Raw genomic sequence first — 23,347 nt, forward strand, 5'->3', positions numbered from 1 at the left:
CTGTGTTGACGTCGGCTGGTTTCTGTGTGTGTGAGAATTGTTTCCTTCCCACACCCAAATCTTCTTAATCAAATTCTGGAGACCAATTTCTTTGTCTTGTTATTATGTGTTGCTATGGCAACTCTCAGCTTTTTCTTATTTCAATTTTCTCCAAAAAACTCCTCCTTTTTAAGTCCTGATCAATTTGGTCACCACATGCTGGTAGTTTGTCAGATGTGTGGCAAAAATAATATCTTCTTATTTTCAGTAATCTGATGATCACGTATACAAAATTTACTGTCAATGTACTCGTCGATTATTGATGAAATCAACTCAAAATGCAATTAGTTTCTTTGTGTTCACTAAAATATATAACTTCAAGAGCCTCACTCAATAACATTTATGGAAAGTTGGTTTAATAACCATTCCTCTTCTCACGTGAACAATTCAGATAAGTGTCTTTTCTTTTTCTTTCAACAACATCTAACTGTTCCTAATAATGAGTGATGTCGCACCATCATGGAGTATGTCATGCTTCCTCCTTGTGCTGGGCATGTAACTTCTGAGGCGAGTGCTGCAGCTACCTGCTCGTGCCGATCAACCATCTGATACATGCCAGTCCTGCACACACATAATCATGGCACAGTAGACACAGTTCCGTTTCTCACATTCATATATAAAAAATTGGGTGTTGAAGCCATGGCAAGCCAAGGGTCTCTAGAATTTGCGTTGAAATTCTCGAGGCACTACAAGGTTTATATTGATAGTGGGTCAGTTATCACAATTTTTTGGCTGATCAGTGTACACTGTAATAGGAAGATAGTATGATTAAATTTATATGTGATTTTGGGGAAAATTCAGAACATAGAGTTGCTGCATCAGGCAGAAGCAATGGCTCTAACCCCACCGGTCACTAAGTCAAACTGATATTGGGTGATATAGCTGAGTCAGTTACCACCAATCCAACTTTGTGCCAGATCAATCACTGTGGTCAATGAAAGATGGCTTGCTACTCTGGCAACAAGCCAAGGTCAAATGGTTTCAGTGGGTGAAAGATCTGGAGATCATGATGGCATGGCAGTATTTGAGTGTCTTCTGCATCAAGATTGGACAGGAAATGTTGTGTTACATTTTCTTGCTGAAAGAAAATATCAAAGGGACACTGAAGCTGGAGCACAGCCACCAGCCTTTACACAGAAGAAAAGTAAATGCAGGGCTCCAGATTAGTGACTATTGTAGTGTGACAAGATTCTGGAGTTTCACACTGTTGTACGTCCCATCTAAGTGATTATATGGGAAATGAATTGATATAATATTATGTTAACATCACTTGATAGTTACTCAAATATATTTATTTGTGTATTACAAGATTAGGTGAAATATATTCTCGTAAATCTCTTCTTATTTTTGTTTTATGTAAAGTGAACAAGTGATGCAACATTCTGATGGTAGTATCTTCACAGCAGTGTGAACATTTACATGGAAAAGATATTACAATATGTTAAAAGATTTGGACTGATTTCTTCAAATACCTAAAGAAACTCCTGATAACTGGAAAGTTATCTGAAAGGATGTCATGTATGAGGGTGTTTCTAAATGGCACAAAGAAAATCTCAGTAAAACTGCAAAAGACATTATCAAAGAGTGAACAGGAATCATCAGATCTACAATTATAACAGGTTAATGAATCTTATTTATTTTTTGAACATTTTCAATGAACCTGCCAAAATAGTTTATATACCAAGTGTTTTATTTATGTATTTCAAATTAAGAAATATATTTTGGCCTACATTCTGGAGAAAGTTATTGTTCTGTTACTGCCATTTTTATTGTTACTGTCATAAAAAATAAAATAACACCCTTGGAAATCCAAATGTTTCGTCTCAGTATGTGCACAAAAGGTGATCGTTTTTGCACTCAGGGGCACCCAATAATGTCATTCACCGTGCTAGGTACATACAAGTATGATGAATGGCATCTGTCAACTCTCTTTCTCCTAGGAGCCTCCACACAGATTCATTCTTTGTGAACTTATACACATAACAGCAACTCATCTGAAAAAATGACACGTCACTCTTGTGTTTGATGTTGTTACTAGATGCAACACTGTCAGCACACCTGTCTCTGCTGTGTCAAGGAAAGTCACAACAATAATCAACATACTAACAGTCTTTGGCACTCCAGATGTCACCGAGCTGTCCACTATTGTATAACATATCCTTATACAAAGAATTTAGATGCTGTTACTACTATCTACTTTGTGTGGTTGCACTGAAATGAAACTCATTTGTATCTCCAAGTCTGTGGTACACTTCATGCAAATTTCACACTTGCTGCACCTCACCTTTATAGCTACTGCTATTTTAATGATAATGAGTGTCTGTAGTGACAAAGTTAAATATATTACTCCAACAAATTATAGAATAAGTGACTCATAATGTAATTTTTTCACAATATTTTCTAATAAATGAGGCTTTTAGATTTTTCTAATTTTCCACTTGTTATTATACTCTTATTAGAGTTAACTATCACTAAAAATGTTTACCAAGACATGAAACCCTATCTGAAAGAACATTTGGAAGAAATAAGAAACAGAGTTCCCAATGTCTGAAATATTCATAGCTGTTCCATTTGCACAGAGAACCTTTGGCATGTTGAACATTATGAGCTCAAATTATTCACCAGTTCGGGTTTCATAAAACTCATTTAATAAATAACTGATCTTCAGCAATGCACATAACTTAAAACTCAATTTATAGGACATTAAGAGAAGCAGGAATGCTTACCTAGCAATTATAAAAATTTATGAGTCTGTGCATTATTTAATTTCACACTGATTCTTTCAACTTACCTCTGTGAATCTCTGCACTGAAAAATTAGCTACTTGAAAAGTAAATGCTGTAATTAGTTGTTCAGTCATTTAAAACATGCCCTGAGGATTGCATGCCGCCCAAAGAGTGCAAATACATATAAGATAACTAAAAATATAAACAAGTCATGTCAGATAACATTCCAAAATCCAGATTCAAAAATAAACATGTAGTTTTTCTAAATGGACTTTGGTATGTGGAGTTTATCCATCAGAAATGAAGAGTTTCATTGGGTTTTTTGTCTTTTTGAAAGTTTGAGATTAATGACATCAAAATAAAGTTTATGTGGTCATTTGAGTAGTGTAATACTTTCTTTCATGATATAATTGGCAGATATGGCATAAAATAGCTTTTAATCAATTTCAGGGACAAAGTACACTGATCCTACACTTGTTTTTGATAGTGACTCAATATGATGATATTACTAATGAGCCCCTTCATTTCCTGCATTCATATTCAACTGCCAAATTGTGCTAAAGCAAGCTGGGATCTCTTTACTTCCTCTCTTTTTTTGCCATCTGCCTCCTTAAATTCATTTTATTTTCATTTTTTGCCTAATTGCCATTAACATGCATGAGTATAATCTGTATTCCTATAAAAGAGAAAGGTTGGCCCTCAGTCTTAACCTTTTCAGACCCGAATTTTTTCTGGAGGAAGAAAATTGTTTTTAAATACTGTAATGGACTTGGATGATTTTTTAATGATTTTAGAAGCAACATTTATAAAAAAGATATGTTACCATTTTCAAAAAAAATTTTGTACACATTTGTGTACACTGGGTCTCAATCAAAACTGAAAACATAGAAGACAAAACTAATTTATTTAAACATTACACATAAATTTGAAATCAGTTACACACAAAATACATGCAAAATTCACCATAGTTTTAATTAAAAATGAAATGAGTCAGAAATTATGTTCATTATGTGGTTCTAATTGACATGAAATGAACAGAAACAGTTTTTCTTCCTTTGGCAAACAAAGATGTACGTTACATTTTTCACATTTTATTCGTGAACGTCCCTTGCATCCAGGAAATTTGCACCTGGTAGGCAGTGCACCACTTTCATGAAGAGGCAAGTGTTGTGTTCCATCATACTGAATCTCTTCAGGAGGCCTAGTTTCTCCTCGTCATCTTTGAACAGGTGATCTGTAGGTGTGGCAGATGGTCGGCCTCATTTTATATTCGAGGTGTCCATGCCACTTAACACTAGAACATCAGCCAGTTTCATACAGAAGTGTAGGAGATCCATTATTTTCTTCGTTGGTAGACCAACTGCATTGGCATTTTTCCTGTATGTGAGTCAGCTCTGTACCACAGCAAAATCTACAGCATGGAAAATAGCTCTGAGTGTCCATTTCTTTGACTTCATAAAACTTCTGTAGTATGACATCAATTGATCAAAAAGATCAACTCCGCCCATGCCATGGTATGAAGCTTGTATGAAGAAAAGAAATTGCCAAAATATATCTTATGCCCCATTTGCTTTTTTATTCTCTGGGCTACTGTTGGACCTTTGCCAAACATTTTCGAGCCTGCAATAATAAGTGAGGTTAGGAATGCGCATGACTACGGCTATCAAACGCCTTTGTTCCCGCCACATGTGCCCTCCCTCATCGACTGTGCAGTTACCTCTTACCAATCTCCATGCAGTGTGCGACCAATGCCAATTTCTTCAAATGCTTCATCAGAAACCTACTACCGCCAGCACAATGATTTGCCATGCCGCAATCCATGCAGTACCACGCGGATACCTGCCACGTAGCCAGAACTGCTTCGTTCACAGGTCTACCTACTCAGCATCTGACCATGCCCACGCCTGCCTTGCTTCAGCATCAGCACATGCCTTCCTACTTCAATACCTCGGCCTGCAACAGGAACAATAACTTGTTATCGGTGCCTGACCTCCACCTCCGTCCCACTGCTACGCCTCAGTGTTTTGTGCCACAACATTCACCTTATCCGCACACCGTTTTGAGCGGAGTGACTATGAACAGTGAACATTCACACATTCCATCCCACATTCGGCATCATTTCCCACACTGTGCTTCTGGACAGCCTGCAATTCTGCAACGCAGGTGGCTCCGGCTCTGATCATATGTCGAGCTTTCTGCGGACTAACACGCATTCCCAAACTTTGAACATTTTCTCACCTGTCACTCACATGCCGGCTGCAGTCAAGCTTCCACTGCTGTTCTCAGCACATCACAATGCCTCATCCATGTCGGTCTTCCGCGATGCATCAGTCCGAACATACCTGCAACGTGTTGAGCTTGCGCAACCGCAATCGACACATTACAGTGTCTCACCTGCATCAGCCTTCCATGTCACGACGGATAGCGCTCAACCACAACGTGTCACCTTCACGCTGCCACCCGAACAGCCGTCATTGCCACATCCCCTGAAGGGAGAATACTGCAGCAACAACAGCTCGATTCAGGCAGTGCCCTGACGAACTCAACTCAACCTGTTCTTCTGAACATTCTGCAATGCTTAGTGATGCTGCCGCCATTTAATCCTGACGAGCAACAACCTGGTTCAAGATTGTGGACAAAGTGTTCGACCATTACAAACTCAATGAGTCAACTAGGTTTCTGTGCATCATCACCCACCTGCACGACCAGGAGGACTTGATTGCTGATCAGGTCGATGCCCCGGACTCATCTACCCAGTACACTCTAGCCAAACAGATAGTTCTACATTGGCTTGCACACTCAACTGAGGCAGCAATACGGCAAGTGCTCCACGTTGAGCAACTAGGCAACGACAAATCTTCCCAGTTCTGGAGATGGCTATGTGCCCTGATCAGTGCCGATCTATTCTCTGACACAGCTCTCCACGCCATCTGGTCACATCCTCTTTGCTCTGGCTCAAAGGTTCTCGAACCTGTCGAGCAAAGAATGACAATTGCTGACAAGCTACACGATGCATCACTGCTCTATTCCGCCAGGCACTGCCTACCTGACAAGTCTCAGGTTCAGGCTCATTGCCCTGAGGCCGGACGCGGCTGGGGCCGTACTGTGCCGACCATTCTGCTCGCTCCGGGAAGTAGTAAACAAGCAACTGGGATGTCACCGGCTCCACCCACAGTCATGCCCCCTCCTGCAACCAAACCTGCTGTGGCCACCAAACCTCGGCCACTGCCACTGGCAACGATCTTTCCACAGAAAATGCAACCGCACCACCCATACTGTTACTTCCACACACGGTTTGTTGAGGCAGCACGGAACTGCAGACCACCCTGCTACTTCCCAAACGCCAATCACAGTTAGGTCCAGGTGCCGCCTCCTGCGCACAACATGACAGGCACCCCCCAGTGCTCTATTGTGTCCAGGAACGACCAGATAATTGCAGACAACGTTACATTAAAGACATTTCATCGAGATACCATTTCCTATTGGACACAGGCGCTGATGTTTCACTGCTGCCTACGTCCTTAGCGTCATCAAACATCTGCGCTCATCATACTTCACTGTAAGCCCTGAATTCAATTAAACTACAATGCTCAGGTTCAACTTCCCACGTCGTCTCACTCTCCACAAACTGCAAACTCGAGTGGACTTTTTTAGTGTGTGAAATTGACAAACCTATACTAGGCATTGACTTCTTGCGGCACCACAAACTTTCACTGGACCTAGTGTGAAACACAATGTTTCATCATCCGTCCAAGACTCACTTTCCCTGTGCTCTATAGAGCAACCCCCCCACCCCATCACACATCAGTCCGAGCTCATCTCATCCGTACATGCTTGTCTCTGTCGACGATGTTACAAGAAAAAACGCACGAGTGCCTTGTCGAGCTTGGTTGAGCTGGAACACATCGTATGCCTATGCAACAAAAACTTTGAGCTATCCCTCTGGCTCCATGAAACACAGCTCCAGCTCTCCAATGCAGCAAAGCAATTACAGACACTACAGCAAGGACAAAGCAAGGTCAGTAAGTGCACCGAATCTGCTTGCAATCCCAGCAATCGAGCCTCTGTTTGTTTACCTCCCGCTACCCCTCACAACTGTGGTATCAAGACTGCCATAACGTGTACTGACAGTTCCGCAGGGCCACACCCTCCTAACATGGCAGCATTTGACACTCGCCAGACACAAGTGCGCAAGCGCGATGAGCGTCACGTTTTCCCAAACTGACGGCTCCTATCCCACCCCTCGTGGACAGCACCTCAAACTATGCAACTTCTGCTCCTGCGCGGTGCCATACGACCACCACTGACAACAAAAACAGTTCACTCGTGCCAAGTGTTTCACCCACGACCGTGCTGCCACAGGTCGTGCCCTCAGACAACGGACTCGCTAACGGCTCACAATGTAATGGTACTTTGACTACCGCACCTCCGCCAGAGCAAAGATGTGTGAATCTTTTTATTGTGCCTATTGTGGCTCAGCATCTCCGCTATATGGTGAGTAGCAACTTTTCTTCTCTCGTATTCATACATACACACACAAACACACACACACACACACACACACAAACACACACACACACACCTATGAATGGTAGTAGATGAGTCTTACTCAAACAATGTGCCTTTCCAGATAGTACATCATATGTGTACAAGTTTGGTTGAAACTGATCCAGTTGTTAAGGTGGAGATGTGGAACATACACACATATATACACAAGTTTATATTTACATCTACCATTTTTTTACCTGTCACTTTACGCACATATACATACATGACATACACTGCAGACGTCTCTTCTTCCCCCTCTCTCTGTGCACCTTCTTCTCCCACTTTCCTTCATCTTCTCCTACCCCTTCTCTCTGTCCGTCTCCTCCACCTCCTCTCTCTCTGTCACCTCCTCCATCCTCTCTGTGTCCATATCCTCCTTCATACCCTCTCCCTTTCCCCTCTCACTGTAGATATTTTCCCCTCCCCTCACTCTATCCACCTGTTCCTCCCCACTCTGTCCATCATCTCCACCTCCTCTCTATCTCCATCTCACCCTGCTCCCCTCTCTCTGTCCATCTCCACCTCACTTCTCTGACTTTCCATGACTTTCTCCCCCTCTCTCTGCCCATCTCCTTCTTTCCTTCACCCTGTCCATCTCCACCTCCAGGTTCTTTCTGTCAATCTCCTTTGTCATCCAGTTTTCACTCTCACCACCACTCTAATGGGAGGTGGGTCTTACCACCACAGTACTTTACAGATATAAGTGGTATATAAAGGTAGACTAAAAGCAACAGGAGATGTGGAACATAGCTATCTACAGCATTTTTATAATATACACACACTTCAAAAAAAGTTTTGCATCACCATGGTTCTGATAGTTCCAGAACCTGTACAGAAAATTGGAATAGTGATCAACATAAACATCATTTCTACCCTTTTTATTGCTCATGGAAACCACACATTGCATATTGTACCACCATACAGGGAGACCTTCAGAGGTGGTGGTCCAAATTGCTGTACACACCGGTACCTCTAATACCCGATACCATGTCTTCTTGCATTGACGCATGCCTGTATTCATCGTGGCATACTATCCATAAGTTCATCAAGGCACTGTTGGTACAGATTGTCCCACTCCTCAATGGCGATTCGGTGTAGATCCCTCAAAGTGGCTGGTGGGTCATGTCATCCATAAACAGCCCTTTTCAATCTATCCCAGGCATGTTCATAAGGGTTCAGGTCTGGAGAACATGCTGGCCACTCTAGTTGAGTGATGTCATTATCCTGAAGGAAGTCATTCCCAAGATGTACACAATGAAGGCACAAGTTGTCATCCATGCAGATGAATGCCTCACCAGTATGCTTTGGATATGGTTGCACTATCGGTCATAGGATGGCATTCAATATCATACATACATTGCGATGGCTTCCATGGCCACCAGTGGCATACTTCAGCCCCACATAATTCCACTCGAAAACAGTAAGGAACCTCCACCTTGCTGCACTCACTGGACAATGTGCTTCCAAACACATCTCCGACGAATATCCGGTTGAAGGCATATGTGACACTCATTGGTGAAGAGAATGTGTTGTCTATCCTGAGTGGTCCATTTGGCATGTTGTTGGGCCCATCTGTACTGCACTGCATGGTGTCGTGGTTGCAAAGATGGACCTCACCATGGACGTCGGGAGTGAAGTTGCGCATCATGCAGCCTATAGCACACAGCTTGAGTCATAACACAACGTCCTGTTGCTGCACAAAAATCACTATTCAGTGTGGTGGCAATATTCAGCATGGTGGCAATGCTGTCAGGGTTTGACTGAGCCATAATCTGGAGGTAGTGGTCATCCACTGCAGTAGTAGCCCTTGGGCAGCTTGAGCAAGGCATGTCATCAACAGTTCCTCTCTCACTGTATCTCCTCCATGTCCAAACAACATTGCTTTGGTTCATTCTGAGACACCTGGTCACTTCCCTTGCTGAGAGCCCTTCCTGGCACAAAGTAACAATGCGGACACCATCAAACTGCAGTATTGACCGTCTAGGCATGGTGGAACAACAGACAACATGAGCTGTGTACTTCCTTCCTGGTGAAATGACTGGAACTGATCAGCTGTCGGACTCCCTGTGTCTAATAGGCGCTGCTCATGCATGGTTGTTTACATCTTCGGGCAGGTTTAGTGACATCACTGAACAATCAAAGGGACTGTGTCTGTGATATAATATCCACAGTCAACGTCTATTTTCAGGAGATCTGGAGAGGTTTATTGTTGGATATTCTAATTTGATGTTTACGGTTACCAAACCGATATTTTATATGTTGTGGACAATACATAGATTGTATGGTCAAGAGGTGCTACAGTATATATTCAAGGAAAGTAGATGTTACAGCCTCACTTTTTCTTCTGGAAAGCAGAGAGCAAGAGGGAAACAAAGTATTTTATTGCTGCATCCAAGGCAACAACTAAGCATAGACACCAATTAAATCACTATGAATCATTTTACTGATTAACATACATACCTTGTTGCTCTTCTTCCAAGTTCCTATGAAGTTTTTCATCACTGATCTGAAAATACTCTTCATATAAATCATAATTAGCGATGATGGCTTCACGCACTTGTACTTCATTTGGATGAAAGCCATAAGCTGCTGCTTCTAGAATTATCTGGTCAATGTTGAGTACTGAAAGCCCAACCATTTTTCCCGTGCGATGGGCATGATAAAGACAATCTAAAAATTGAAAATTAAATTACATATGAACATCAAAATCAATGACAGAAATTTCAAAACACAGGACAGTAAGGAGATTGCCTTTTGAAATATACCAAGTTAGAAGAGATCCACTTTGTTAAGATCCTATACTCAAACAGCTCAGATAACTGCCATCTTTTGACTTTTTTTACAAGATTATTTTTAGCATTACTGCATATTGGTCATTACACTGATTCAGCTACAGCTAGTTAAGCCATCTCAAGTAGTTACAATTTAAAATTTGCCTTCTGATGATGCATCTTGAATATTTAGTGTTGTGTTTTTCTGTGCATGCACTTTATGTAATATGTCAGTCAGTAGTTAGAGTTGAGAGCTAGAACTTCAAGTGTTCCCATAACAAAAAGTCTAGGGGACTGAGGTCTGGGGAATGAACAGGCCAAGAAGTGTGGGATCCCTGAGCAATCCAGATGTCCTGAAATGTCTGCATCAGATGTTTGCGCACATTGTGAGGAAAGTGTGCTGGTGTGCCATCATGCATGAACCATACCTGTATTCATTGCTGCAATAGCACATCCTCTAGCAAAGTAGACAATACTTAATGAGAAAGTCCAGACAATGTACCCCAAATTAACTTTTCAGGTAACCCTAGTAATCTATTGCCAAGTATGCCAGCCTGTATGTTGATGAGAATCAGTGTTGATGCCCTCTTTCCTGAATTGCTTGGAGATTTACATCTGCCCATACATGCTGGTTATGAAAATTCACAGCACCATCTCTTGTGAACCCTGCCTCATTGGTAAATGAAATCTTGGATATGAATTGTGGATCTGTGGCACACTTCTGCAACAGCCACTGACAGAACTACCATCTCCCATGATGACCCTGTGTCCTTAGTGCCTGAATGCACTGTAGGTGATGTGGGTAGAGCAACTGTTCATAAAGTACCCCCTCCCCCCAGATAAGAGAGTTAGACATGCCTTCTGCTGCTGCTAATCACTGCACAATGGTCCCAGGTGTATCTTCCACAGGAGGTAGCACATGCTCTTCCATGTCTGGTGCTCAGACTGTGAGGGCCTTCCACTGGCAGTCTCCTGAGAAGCAAGGGTACTTGTGTCCCTCAGATGCTGGAAAAGTCTGTCAAACAGCTTATCAAAGAACACTCTGCACTATGGATATTTTTCAGGTAGAGGGCTTGGGCTCACTGGCTACTTTCATTTGCTAAACCATAGTAGACTATCATATCCACCATTTCACTTGTAGTGTAATAGGCTTCCACTGTTAACAAGTAGTGAAAGAGAGAAAATATAAATGTACTACACCATTTGTAAATACAAACAGCATAATGACAGTACTTTACAATAAGTCGCAAAAACATGACAAAAACTAACATAGCTTACAACACAACTTGAAACACACAATTGACTGCAGACCACCTAATGACAGATAAAGTACTGTGAGTAAGACATCATAATAACCTGCTGACACTTTGATGGAGTGCCAATGCAATTACAGTGCTAATATCTGCAACTCAGTGTCACACAGCCCTTCCTAAAAATCACATATCTATCTCAGAAAGTGTGGGTTTCTGGACCAATTTTTATTAGATTTTTTAAATTTTTTTATGAGTACTACCATCTATCTGAGTATTCAACACTTTTTTTTTTTAACACATTGTGCATGGATACTGATGGAAATCCTAGGGAAACATGGGAGTTGACTGGAGGGAAAGACAGCTAATTAGAAATTTGTATTTGAACCAGAGAGCAAGAATAAGAATAGGAGGTATGATCAGTGAAGAAACTAAACTGGGAAGAGGTGTAAGGCAAGGTTGTTGTTCATCACCAACACTGTTCAATATATATTTGGAGGAAATTATTAGTGAAACTTTTGATGGAAGGAGAGGAGTTTGTATAGATCGGTCGGAGGGTGGAATGTATAAGATTTACAGACAACATGGTTGTGATGGCAGAGAGTGCAACAGACATGGAACAAATGTTAGATGATCTAAACACAAAATTAGAAGAATATGGAATGAAGATTAACAAGAAGAAAACGAAAAGCATGGTAATTGGAGAAAAGGGGAGAAAATGCCGTATGAAAATAGGAGCAGAGGAAATAAAGCAAGTCAATAACTTCAATTAATTGGGAAGTGTAATTATGGGTGATATGTATTGCTCAACAGAAATTAGGAAAAGAATTGCAATGGCAAAAGAAAGATTCAAGAGGAAACAGAAATTACTTTGTGGACCACTAAACAAAGATCTGAGGAAAAGACTTTCCAAATATCTGGAGTGTTGCACTATATGGTGTGGAGACCTGTACATTGAGGAAGGGAGATGAAAGAAAACTGGAGACACTAGAGATATCGATATGGAGAACAATGGAAAAAGTGAAATGGGAAGACTGAGTAAGGAATGAAGAAGTATTAAGAAGAGTTGGAGAAGAAAGAAACATGTTGAAAGCCATCAGGAAGAGAAAACGGAACTGAATTGGACACTGTTTGAGGAGGGACTGTTTGTTGAAGGAAGGAATAGAAGGAATGGTGGAGGGAAAAAGGGGAAGAGGAAAAAGAAGATATTGAATGCTGGACAATATCACAGGAGGCAAATATTCAGAAATGAAAAGACTGGCTATGGACAGACAAAAGTGGAAGAGGCTTAACCCATGATAAGACCTGCCATAAGGCAGAATATCCTTTCTACTACATGGATACTGCTGACAAGGTTGTTACATCCTACAAGAACCTTCAGATCTGGAGCCCGATTACCAGCATCAACATCTGATGAGCGCACTTGGAATTTTTATCAGTGTCTTGATATTTCAAACAAGCTTGAACAGGTAAAAGCTGTAGACAGTGAACTGTATTTTTATTACACAAACTGTTTGTGCAGTGTACTTATTAATAGGAGGACAATGTAGATCAAGAAACTATTAACATGTTATTATTGAATCAAGGCTAATTTCAGCATTATAAGGCCTGCAGCATAATATAGGTCACAGTATGACAATATAATGAAAGGTTAATTAATGTTGCCATTGGGAGAGAGTTAGCACATTTGTAGTAATTTAAAATAATTACATAATTCTGTACATTTTCTGTTACTCTAATTGTTGTCTTTCCCTGTTTTACAAATTGAATAATATAGTATCGCAACAAGGATGGAAATTAAACATAATTAATTGGAGAATTCACTCCAAAAGGAGTGAAAAAGTCGACGGAAAGGTAGGAACATTCACGATCCGTCGCACGTATGACTGTGCCTACTAACATCTTTGCCAATAGTGATCATAATATCTTTCCCAATCCAATTCCCAAATTCCAGAATTCCCATAAAATATGTAGACATTTGGAAATAAAATTAATTTTAGGGACAGAAATATGTGCATTCAACTGAGTTACGTGAAGAGTGTATTTTGATACAAGGTAGCGCAGCACCACTGAATAGGTTTTGTAGTGGTATCTCCGCCATTACAAACAGAGTAATTCATTTTCAAAAGTAATCATTTATTTTGTTATTTTGTAGAATCATCAAAAAACAAGTACACAAAATAGGCACACAGTTGCCAGTCCATCGCCAGACAGCCAGGCACACAATGTCGCCGGCATGGACATGGCAACAAATGAAAGCAAAACAGAAAATTGTTGGATGTGAGGTCTGTCAGTTATGCAAAACACCATTTTTTTCTTAGTACCCAAACATTTTTTGGCACCACTGTGCCATCATCAGTGGGTTTTCAGTTTTATTTATTCTTCACATTTGGTGTGCATGAATTTTCTGGATCAGTTGTGTGTTAATTACTACAGGTAGCTTGTCATGTTTTCATGTGGCAAGTACTTCCATACTCCTCATCATGCTGAGGTGTTGTGATGTACACATAACTACAACAAGTATTTTCCACAAATAACATAGTAAGACACTTTTCACCTCACCAAAACACAAAATTACGAAAACAGAAAATGTTGGTAACAGTGAGAATGACCAATTACATTTTTCAATTAACATGGAAACACATGATAGTAGCATTATCACTTGAAATGATTGATGATGATAGTAGATGAGATAGGCCCACAATTTCTAGTTTTTTAGGCTCTAGTTTCTTAAGAAAAATTTTAATTTTTAGAAGTTAATATAATTTTACTTAATTATTAAAATATAAATGTTAACTTATTTATTCTTTAAGGGTCAAGCTTTTAAATTATTTACCTATAATATACTTATTTTAGAATATAATAGTAGACTTTATAGCAGCTATCTTTAAGATTACAATTAGTTCATTTTTTTTAGAATTTGATTTTATAATTATTTTAGGTATTTTATTAATGGCTTGACAGGAAACCAGATGTCTCTTAACGAATTTTTGAATTTAGCTTTTAAGTCAAAAGGCTTAAAGTTATTGTTAGGATGAGTCGCTCCTATAGGGCTAAACTTTTTATTTTTATATAGTTTTTTGTTCATCTTTCTATATTTGCTGATAATGTATTGTTGGAGTGACATGAAGAATAAATATTCTCTTTATTATTAAATTTTTAATTTACGTTTGTTATCATGATAATAAGTTATGACCATAAGATTATGTTACCTTAGGAATAACAGATTGTTTTTGAGAGCATATATTGACAAAGCAGATTGCAACCTTGATTTTGGATTAAGAAAAATCAGTTTGGCCTTTAAATACTTACATGATCTGACTTCAGACTGGTGTGAGTCAGGTTGGTTTCTACCTTAAGATTATTTATCAACATTAGTATGAAAGGACAATGTGGATAAAATATTTTTCATATTATTGACTGATACTGATTGATTACTATTTTGAGAGATTAATGTGTTTAATTTAGAATTCATTTACGTAGATTTTTTCTACAAGTAGTGTAGATACTTTATGATTTATTTATATTTGTTTTGATTTTTTTTTCTTTTAGTTATTTGTGGCCACCAATTACTAATATATCTAATTATTTGCTTTATTATTTTTCCTCTGTTGCCAATTTAATAATTTCTGAGCAGTTTTGGTGAATTTTTTCTTATTTAATTTGAATATGCCCCTTTTATTAAAGGTTTTTATTTCTTGTATTGTACTAGATTAGGTGTTTATACTGCAATAATTGCTGCCTGATCTTCAAATTCAAATTATTCTCTGTTACATTTTGTATGCTCCTTTCCTGAGACTATTTGTATGAGGTAAGATTAGCTTTGATTTTAATATCTTTAGTTAATTTAATTAGTAGTTTTTATATATAAAAACAAAGATGAGGTGACTTACCGAACAAAAGCGCTGGCAGGTCGATAGACACACAAACAAACACAAACATACACACAAAATTCAAGCTTTCGCAACAAACTGTTGCCTCATCAGGAAAGAGGGAAGGAGAGGGGAAGACGAAAGGAAGTGGGTTTTAAGGGAGAGGGTAAGGAGTCATTCCAATCCCGGGAGCGGAAAGACTTACCTTAGGGGGAAAAAAGGACAGGTATACACTCGCACACACGCACATATCCATCCACACATACAGACACAAGCAGACATATTTAAATATGGTCTTTAAATATGTCTGCTTGTGTCTGTATGTGTGGATGGATATGTGCGTGTGTGCGAGTGTATACCTGTCCTTTTTTCCCCCAAGGTAAGTCTTTCCGCTCCCGGGATTGGAATGACTCCTTACCCTCTCCCTTAAAACCCACTTCCTTTCGTCTTCCCCTCTCCTTCCCTCTTTCCTGATGAGGCAACAGTTTGTTGCGAAAGCTTGAATTTTGTGTGTATGTTTGTGTTTGTTTGTGTGTCTATCGACCTGCCAGCGCTTTTGTTCGGTAAGTCACCTCATCTTTGTTTTTATATATAATTTTTCCCACGTGGAATGTTTCCTTCCATTATATTAATTAGTAGTTTTAATATATTTGATCTTATGAGTTATCAAATTTATTGTTGATTTATTGTTATTCCTTTTCCTTTAGCCTTGGCTTACTTTGCTTCTTGCTTACCTGAAAATATTCAAACTCCCTTTCATGTTCCTGAAGGAGAGTCTGAATTAGTTTCAGGATTTAATATTGAATATGGTGCAGGTGGTTTTACTTTTTTTTGGTAGAATATATTAGAATGGTTTTTGTATGTATATTGTTAGCTTTATTTCTTTTGGGAGGTGATTTTTTATTCTTTGATATTTTTTTTGTTAACTTGTTATTGTCTTTTGGGTGTGTTTAAGTCAGAGGGACATTACCACGGTTTTGTTGTGATAAGTTGATATATTTATCTTGACAGAGTTTTTACCTTTACCTCCAAATTTTTTTTATTTTCTTTATTTGTTTGAAGATTTTATTCATTTCATTTATTTAGTAAAATTTTTTAAGGAAAGCTGATAGGAGAGTTAAAGTTCCAGTTTTAGGTGTTCAAAACATACGCTTCCCTTACGGTACTTAACTTATTTTAGTTTTATTCTTTAATTAGTTTAGCCCTTGCATTTGCTACTTGAACATTAATTTGGAAGTAGGATAAGTAAATGACTGTCAGGTTTTTTTCTGTTATAATATATGGTTCCATTGGCTGTTTACCAATTCACATTAATAAAAATACAACAACTGCTATGAGTCAAAATAATATTAGATTAATCAATTAGAATTGAAAATTATGCAATAACACCTCCTATTTTACTACAAATTGATCATAGAAATGCATAAGCAAATAAGAAATATCTTTCTGTTTGAATGTGAACTCGTGTTACTAATGAGTTAGCCGGAACAAAGTTATCTGGGTCTCACAGAAGATAAGCGTTCACTAGGGATAATATAATGTATACTAATGTTATTAGTAGAAATGTAATGGAATCCTTGAATGTAAAATATGGGTGGAATGGAATTTTTTTCAACATCCCCATTTAATTCTAATGGATTATTAGACACTGTCTGGTGATGACAAAACAAATGCATTGCATCATAGCTGCAATAATAAATGGTGACAAAAAATGAAATGTGAAGAATTGATTTAAGGTTGTGTTATCAACAGCAAATCCTCCTCATATTCATTAAACTAAGTCTGTGCCTAAATATGGAATTGCTGATAACAGATTAGTAATTACTGTTGCACCTCAGAATGATACTTGACCTCAAGGTAAAATATATCTTATATATGCAATTGTTATAACTAAGAGTAAAATTACTGTCTCAGTTATTGAGGAATGTATATTTATATAAGATGCATAGTACATTCCTCATCCTACATGTAAATAAATGCAAATAAAAGACATTATTTTGAAAGTAATATATTATTGAGTAAGAACCAGTTTGGCTTTCAATCTAAACTATTGACAACCAAAGCAGTTGAATGCCTCCTTAATAGCATATATGAAGGATATGAGAACAAGAAACTCACTTGTGCTACACTGTTAGATTTAACAAAGGCCTTCGACTCAGTCACTCACGAAATAATGATAAAAAAACTAGAACATTATGGTATTGTGGATAAACCATTACAATTTTTTCTGTCATACTTAAGCAGTAGGGTACAATTAGTAAAAACAAACTATCAAAAGTCAACACCCATGAAAGTAAAGAGAGGAATTCCACAAGGCTCAGTGCTTGGACCTTTCCTGTTCATTGTTTACATCAATAACTTCTCAAATTATATGCCATGCAACAATGTGCTGTATGCTGATGATATGACTCTAATAACAGATGGAGAATATATGCAAGATGTCATAGAATACAACAAAGTAGTAACTGAAATGAGCAGTGACTGGTGCAGAACCAACCTTTTATCAATAAACAAATTGAAAACAGAAGAAATTTACTTCACCCTGAAAACAATTGAACAGAATGCAAAAAATGTCAAGTTACTAGATTTACATATAGAACAAAAAGTTACATGGGACAGACACACAAATTATCTATGTGGAAATTTTGCTCGAACTCTCTTTCTATTACACAAGCTGAGACACATAATCAGTAAAAATCTGCTGATCTCCACGTACTTTGCATTTTTCCATTCACAACTGCAATACGGGGTACTCCTTTGGGGCAACTCAGTGGGCTCAAGTACATCTTCAAGTGGCAGAAGAAAGCAGTCACGTGCATTTTAGGACTAGCACCAAGACAAAGTTGCAAAAATCATTTTAAAGAACTAAAGATAATGACAGTACCTTCTACGTACATTTATAATTGTTTAATATGTGCTAAAGAGAACATAAAGAACTTTAATTTAAGATCTGAAGTGCATGTTAATAATACTCGAAACAATAGTAACATAGACCTACCACACACAAGGCTGACATTAACATAAAAGAGCGATAAACGCCTTAGTTTGAAATTTTATAACAAACTCCCAAAGGCTGTGAGCAAACTACCGATGAAAAAGTTGAAGCAAACTATAGAAGTGTGGCTCAAATGTACGCCATATTACTCACTTGATGAGTTTCAAAACAGTGACACAAAAGAGATATGCTACATTAAACAAAAAACTGCCATATGAATTATACCTATATGTTTGTGACAGTAATGTACCAACAAAGACTTTTTACATGGATACATAAGATGTAACATAAACATATTTTGATACTATTGTATAATTAACTGTTATGATTTGTTATTATTATTATTGCTATTGTGAATGAATAATTGTTGTGTTATAAATGTTAATTTAGCATGCATATCTGCTTGCCCTGCACAGGCACAATTATGTACAATAATAATTATTGTAATTTAAAAAAAATGTATTGAACACACTGACAATGCCAATTGTATGGAAAACATCCTGAAAGGCAAATAAAAATTCTATTCTATTCTTTTCTAGTGTAATGTTTGAATAACACAACCATTGTCTACACCTCAACTGATGTGAAGTACACCACTGAATGCTATTTTGATATAGTGTATAGCTACAAATAATTCAGTTATAGTTTGATTTCCTAAACATAACCCTAATAGAGACCCAAAGTTTCGCCAGAATGAAATATTTGTTGGTGCAGGTTGATCAATTAAAGGTTTAGTAACAATTTTAATTAAAGGGTGTCCTAATCATAAGGGTTTATTCATTAGTAAAATTATCTTATTTTATGAATAGGTCCTTGGTTAATGTTAGTAATTTTAACTACTATTAATACTAAAAATAGATAAATTATTATTATTATCGTAATAATAAATGTTGGACTGTAATATAGTTTTCCTAAGATATTGTTATTTCTTGATAATTAATTCTGTTATTAATACTTAGGGCCTTGTAGTTTTTAAAGAAGTCTATACATATTATTACGTCAATGATAATTAATGTAAATACAATGGAGATTGACAGTGTTACAATAAAGATTATAGTAATTGATTTCAGCTGAAATATTTCATTGATGCAATTCTTGTAATGTAAACAAATAAAACTAATATACTCTTAGAAATATTACAAATAAAAAGAAATGATAATCAATAACTTTCTATTATTGTTCCTGTTTATAAACCAATAAGGAAGATTTGCATAGTAATAAAAAATATTATTGATATTGGATGTCTTAATTTAGTAAAATTATTATTTATTGCATTTGATAGTGATATAATCATTATTTCAAACGTTTCAGGAGTTAGTTTATTAAAATATTGTAGTGCTTCAAGAATTTCCGCTTAAATTATAGAACCACTGCACAATGTATATTGTTAATCGATGAATAAAAAGAGATTGATTGAATGATTGCACGACTAAAATCAGTCATGAGCAAAAAGTGAACATGGCAGTCGAATGGGGGCCGACAAGTACCTACTGTATGCTCCATAGTGTTTCTGTGTTTGTGTAGAGAAGAGCCTGTGCTATTCTTTGCTGGTTTTGTGACTGTGATGATTGTTAAGGACAAATGAAGAAATGATATTAGACTTTTAAGTAATTCATGTGTTGGACTTGCTACAAGCAAGATATGTTCATAATACTGTGTGCTTCTTTAAACCAATTGATTTATAAATGGTAATTAAACATGTTTCTAAAGCTCAAAGTAAGAGTGAAATATGAGAACATGAAGATATTTATATGTGAACTGCAAGAATGTTATTCCGCATAGTTAACTCCACCACTAATTGGTGAAAACATAAAGTTTGTATATGTTCTGCACATATTCTATTGTCAAAAAAGTGTTAGAGCATGGTGACCACTGAAAAGGACTCAATAAAACAGGAAATTTTAGGAGAAATTCAAGAAGAAGATATGATGTGTCGACCTAGCAACCAGATATAACCAGACAAGAGAACTGTTTTGTGTGATTGGATTAATTCCAAAAATGAAATGGAAAATTTTTTGGATGCAACAAGGGGGAAGCCATAAGGAAGTAATAACGTTAAAAGAATGGAAAGAAGACCTCGATGTATTAGACTAAGAAGAGATACAAAGAGAATAATTAAACTAAAAGATCCGGTGGAAGAAGTATACAGCTCTCAGACATAGCACAGCGACACCGACGTGGAAACAACATTCGATGCCACTGGCACCAGTCGTGGTTCACTAGTGCTGACCTGCTTCCAAAGCTGCTTACCAATGCTGACGTCGACACCAATGTTTGAAACTGCCGGCTTGCTGTTCACTGGTGCTGACCTGCCATCACATCCGTTTACCTGTGCTGAGAGAATTCTACACCAGGTGAGTGCAAAATAGAACTTTAGCACCTTCTCAAGAAGTGATACAAACAGCAGAGTGATTTTTGTTGGTGTGGTTATTATACTTACGAGTTAATTCATTAAATGATAACTAGATCTAAAACTAACTTGAATATGGATAATACAGAGAGCATTGGGGAAACTTCAGAACCAGCCATGGCTATGAAAGTAAGCAAGGAAGTGATAGACTGGTCTGAATTAGTAAATTTAATCAAAGCCCAAAGTACAGATTCAGCGGCTTTAAGAAAGGAATTAACTGCTCAAAACACTTCTTTAAGAAATGAACTAAGTGCAACTTTAAATGCCAAACTAGAAGCCCAATGCTTACAGTTAAATGAAACTGTTCGGTGTCTTAAATTAGATTCAGTGAATACTCAATTAAATAATAAATCGGATGTTCAGAATGAAACTTAAGGATTGTTAAGTGCCAAGGTAGATGAACGAAGTAAGGAATTTAGCAATTTATGTGAAGGCATGGGAAATTTGAAGACTGAATTTCACACTTTAACTATTAAAGTACAAATTTTAAAGTGAACTTGAAAGGTGGATTAATGAGTTCTTTAAGCAGTCACTTAATCAACTGTTCACTGACTTTAATCAAAGACAGAATGATCGAATTCAGGATTTGACAAAGAAGTTAGCATTTGATACCGAGATAAATGTAATAATGTAGAATCTGAACTTAGTGAGAACTTAGGATCATTTCAGAGTGTATGTAATGTTACATTTGATGCTGTAAAGCAGAGACTGCATACATTGAAAGAAAGTGTTCAAAAGCAGGATAAGTTAATACCAATAGTCCAATTGCAAATTGCAGGAGTTAACACTTGAGTAGATAACATGGAAAGAAACTTTAAAGAGAAACTAGCAACATCAAAATTAACAGATATAAGTAGTCTGGAGGAACAGGTAGAGGAAATAATTGAACGAAAAGTTGCCGCTACAGTAATTTCCAAGAACATATCTCCTGAACATATCTTCTGAACTCAAGGATACCAAGAAAGGTATGGATGAATTATGGAAAGAATTCAAACTTATTCAGGACAAAGTAGACAAGAGAATAACTTCAACTAATGTGGTGTTACCTAGTGAAGAGGTGATTATTTTTCAATGGGAAAAATGTTCAAAGAAATGTAAAGAGGAGTATTGGTCTCCACTTGCTCAAGTGAAGTTAATATCAGATCCATGGGATCTGGGCAGGGTACATCTAATCCCTGAGGGACATTAATGCTCTGTGTAAATGGCAGAAGTTATGACCGTTAGATCCTGAGTTGTTTTCGGTGTTTTTCCTGTAGTAAAATTTTCCTGCACTGAATTCCCATCAAATGTTAAACTATTCTGTAATCCATTCCTGAAATCTTAAATTATCCTATAATGTTAGTACTTAGGTGACTGGACAAGACTATAAGATAAAGACTGGTTTAAGAGAATCACAGATAAACAGTGATCTCTACATGAAATAAATGGAATAAGAATATTATGTCTGTGTAAAATATAATATAACGTGACAAACTGAACAACTGCTGTACTGCAGTGTATAATTTTCTATTTTGTATAAAATGTTTTATACCTTTCGTGAATGTGATGTAGATGTATCGATTTTGAAAGGGGTGGGCAGTGTAGGTAAAAGCATGATTTACACTAACAGATAAATCACGACTAACACAAAACACACAGCACACCTTTCAAACAACCCTCGCAAACAAGTGTGCCTGATTCTTCACGATTTGCAGTTTCCATAGGGTTGCTAACATTTTCTTTGGGGACCTCAAAGGTGAAGGTGGGAAAGTCAATCCTGTAGGAGATGATGTAACACCATACATCCTAAGGCTTCTCACTCAAGTACCGGTGAGGCAGGGATCCTGGGGAAGGAGGGTGGGAAGGGTTTCCTGTCTTTGGGGCTGTCTTCTTTCGATTCCTTGATCATAGCAACCACATCTACCTTTTTTCCTTTCTTACTTCTCATTTGAGTACCTTTCTATTTTTCCCTCTATCCATATTCATCTACTTCTATCACAGAAGTCCTTCCCAGTCTCCATGGTTTCCAATAACCTACAACTTATCTTCAGATAAGAGGGCTGAAGAATCAGACTACATGAAAACACTTCCACATACACACAAAGAAATATGAATACACAAACAATGAAGTTACAGATTAAAAGTATGTAGGGGAAAAAGAAATATATACATCAGGAAAGATGCACACATTGTTTTTTTAAATGACGGTTCTATGCCATTCCTTTTTATGCACACATTGTTTTTCAAGTGACAATCCTCCATAATTCCTTTTTTGTGTCTTATCTTGTATATACATACATGTATAGAGAGGTACATACACAGGATGGTCCATTGATAGTGACCGGGCCAAATATCTCACGAAATAAGATTCAAACAGAAAAATTGAAAAGAACAAAACTCGTCTAGCTTGAAGGGGGAAACCAGATGGATCTATGGTTGGCCCACTAGATGGCACTGCCGTAGGTCAAACAGATACGAACTGCATCTTTTTGAAATAGGAACCCCCATTTTTATTACATATTCGTGTAATACGTAAAGAAATATGAATGTTTTAGTTGGGCCACTTTTTTTGCTTTTTGATAGATGGCACTGTAATAGTCACAGATGTATAAGTACATGGTATAGTGTAACATTCTGCCAATGTGGACGGTATTTGTTTTGTGATACATTTACCAATTGCAGAAAAGGTCAATATCGTGCTCATGTGTGGCTATTGTGATCAAAATGCCCAATGGGCGTGCACTAAGTACGTTGCTC

This window comes from Schistocerca piceifrons, chromosome 4, assembly GCF_021461385.2.
Source record: "Schistocerca piceifrons isolate TAMUIC-IGC-003096 chromosome 4, iqSchPice1.1, whole genome shotgun sequence".
Classification (NCBI taxonomy): Eukaryota; Metazoa; Arthropoda; class Insecta; order Orthoptera; family Acrididae; genus Schistocerca; species Schistocerca piceifrons.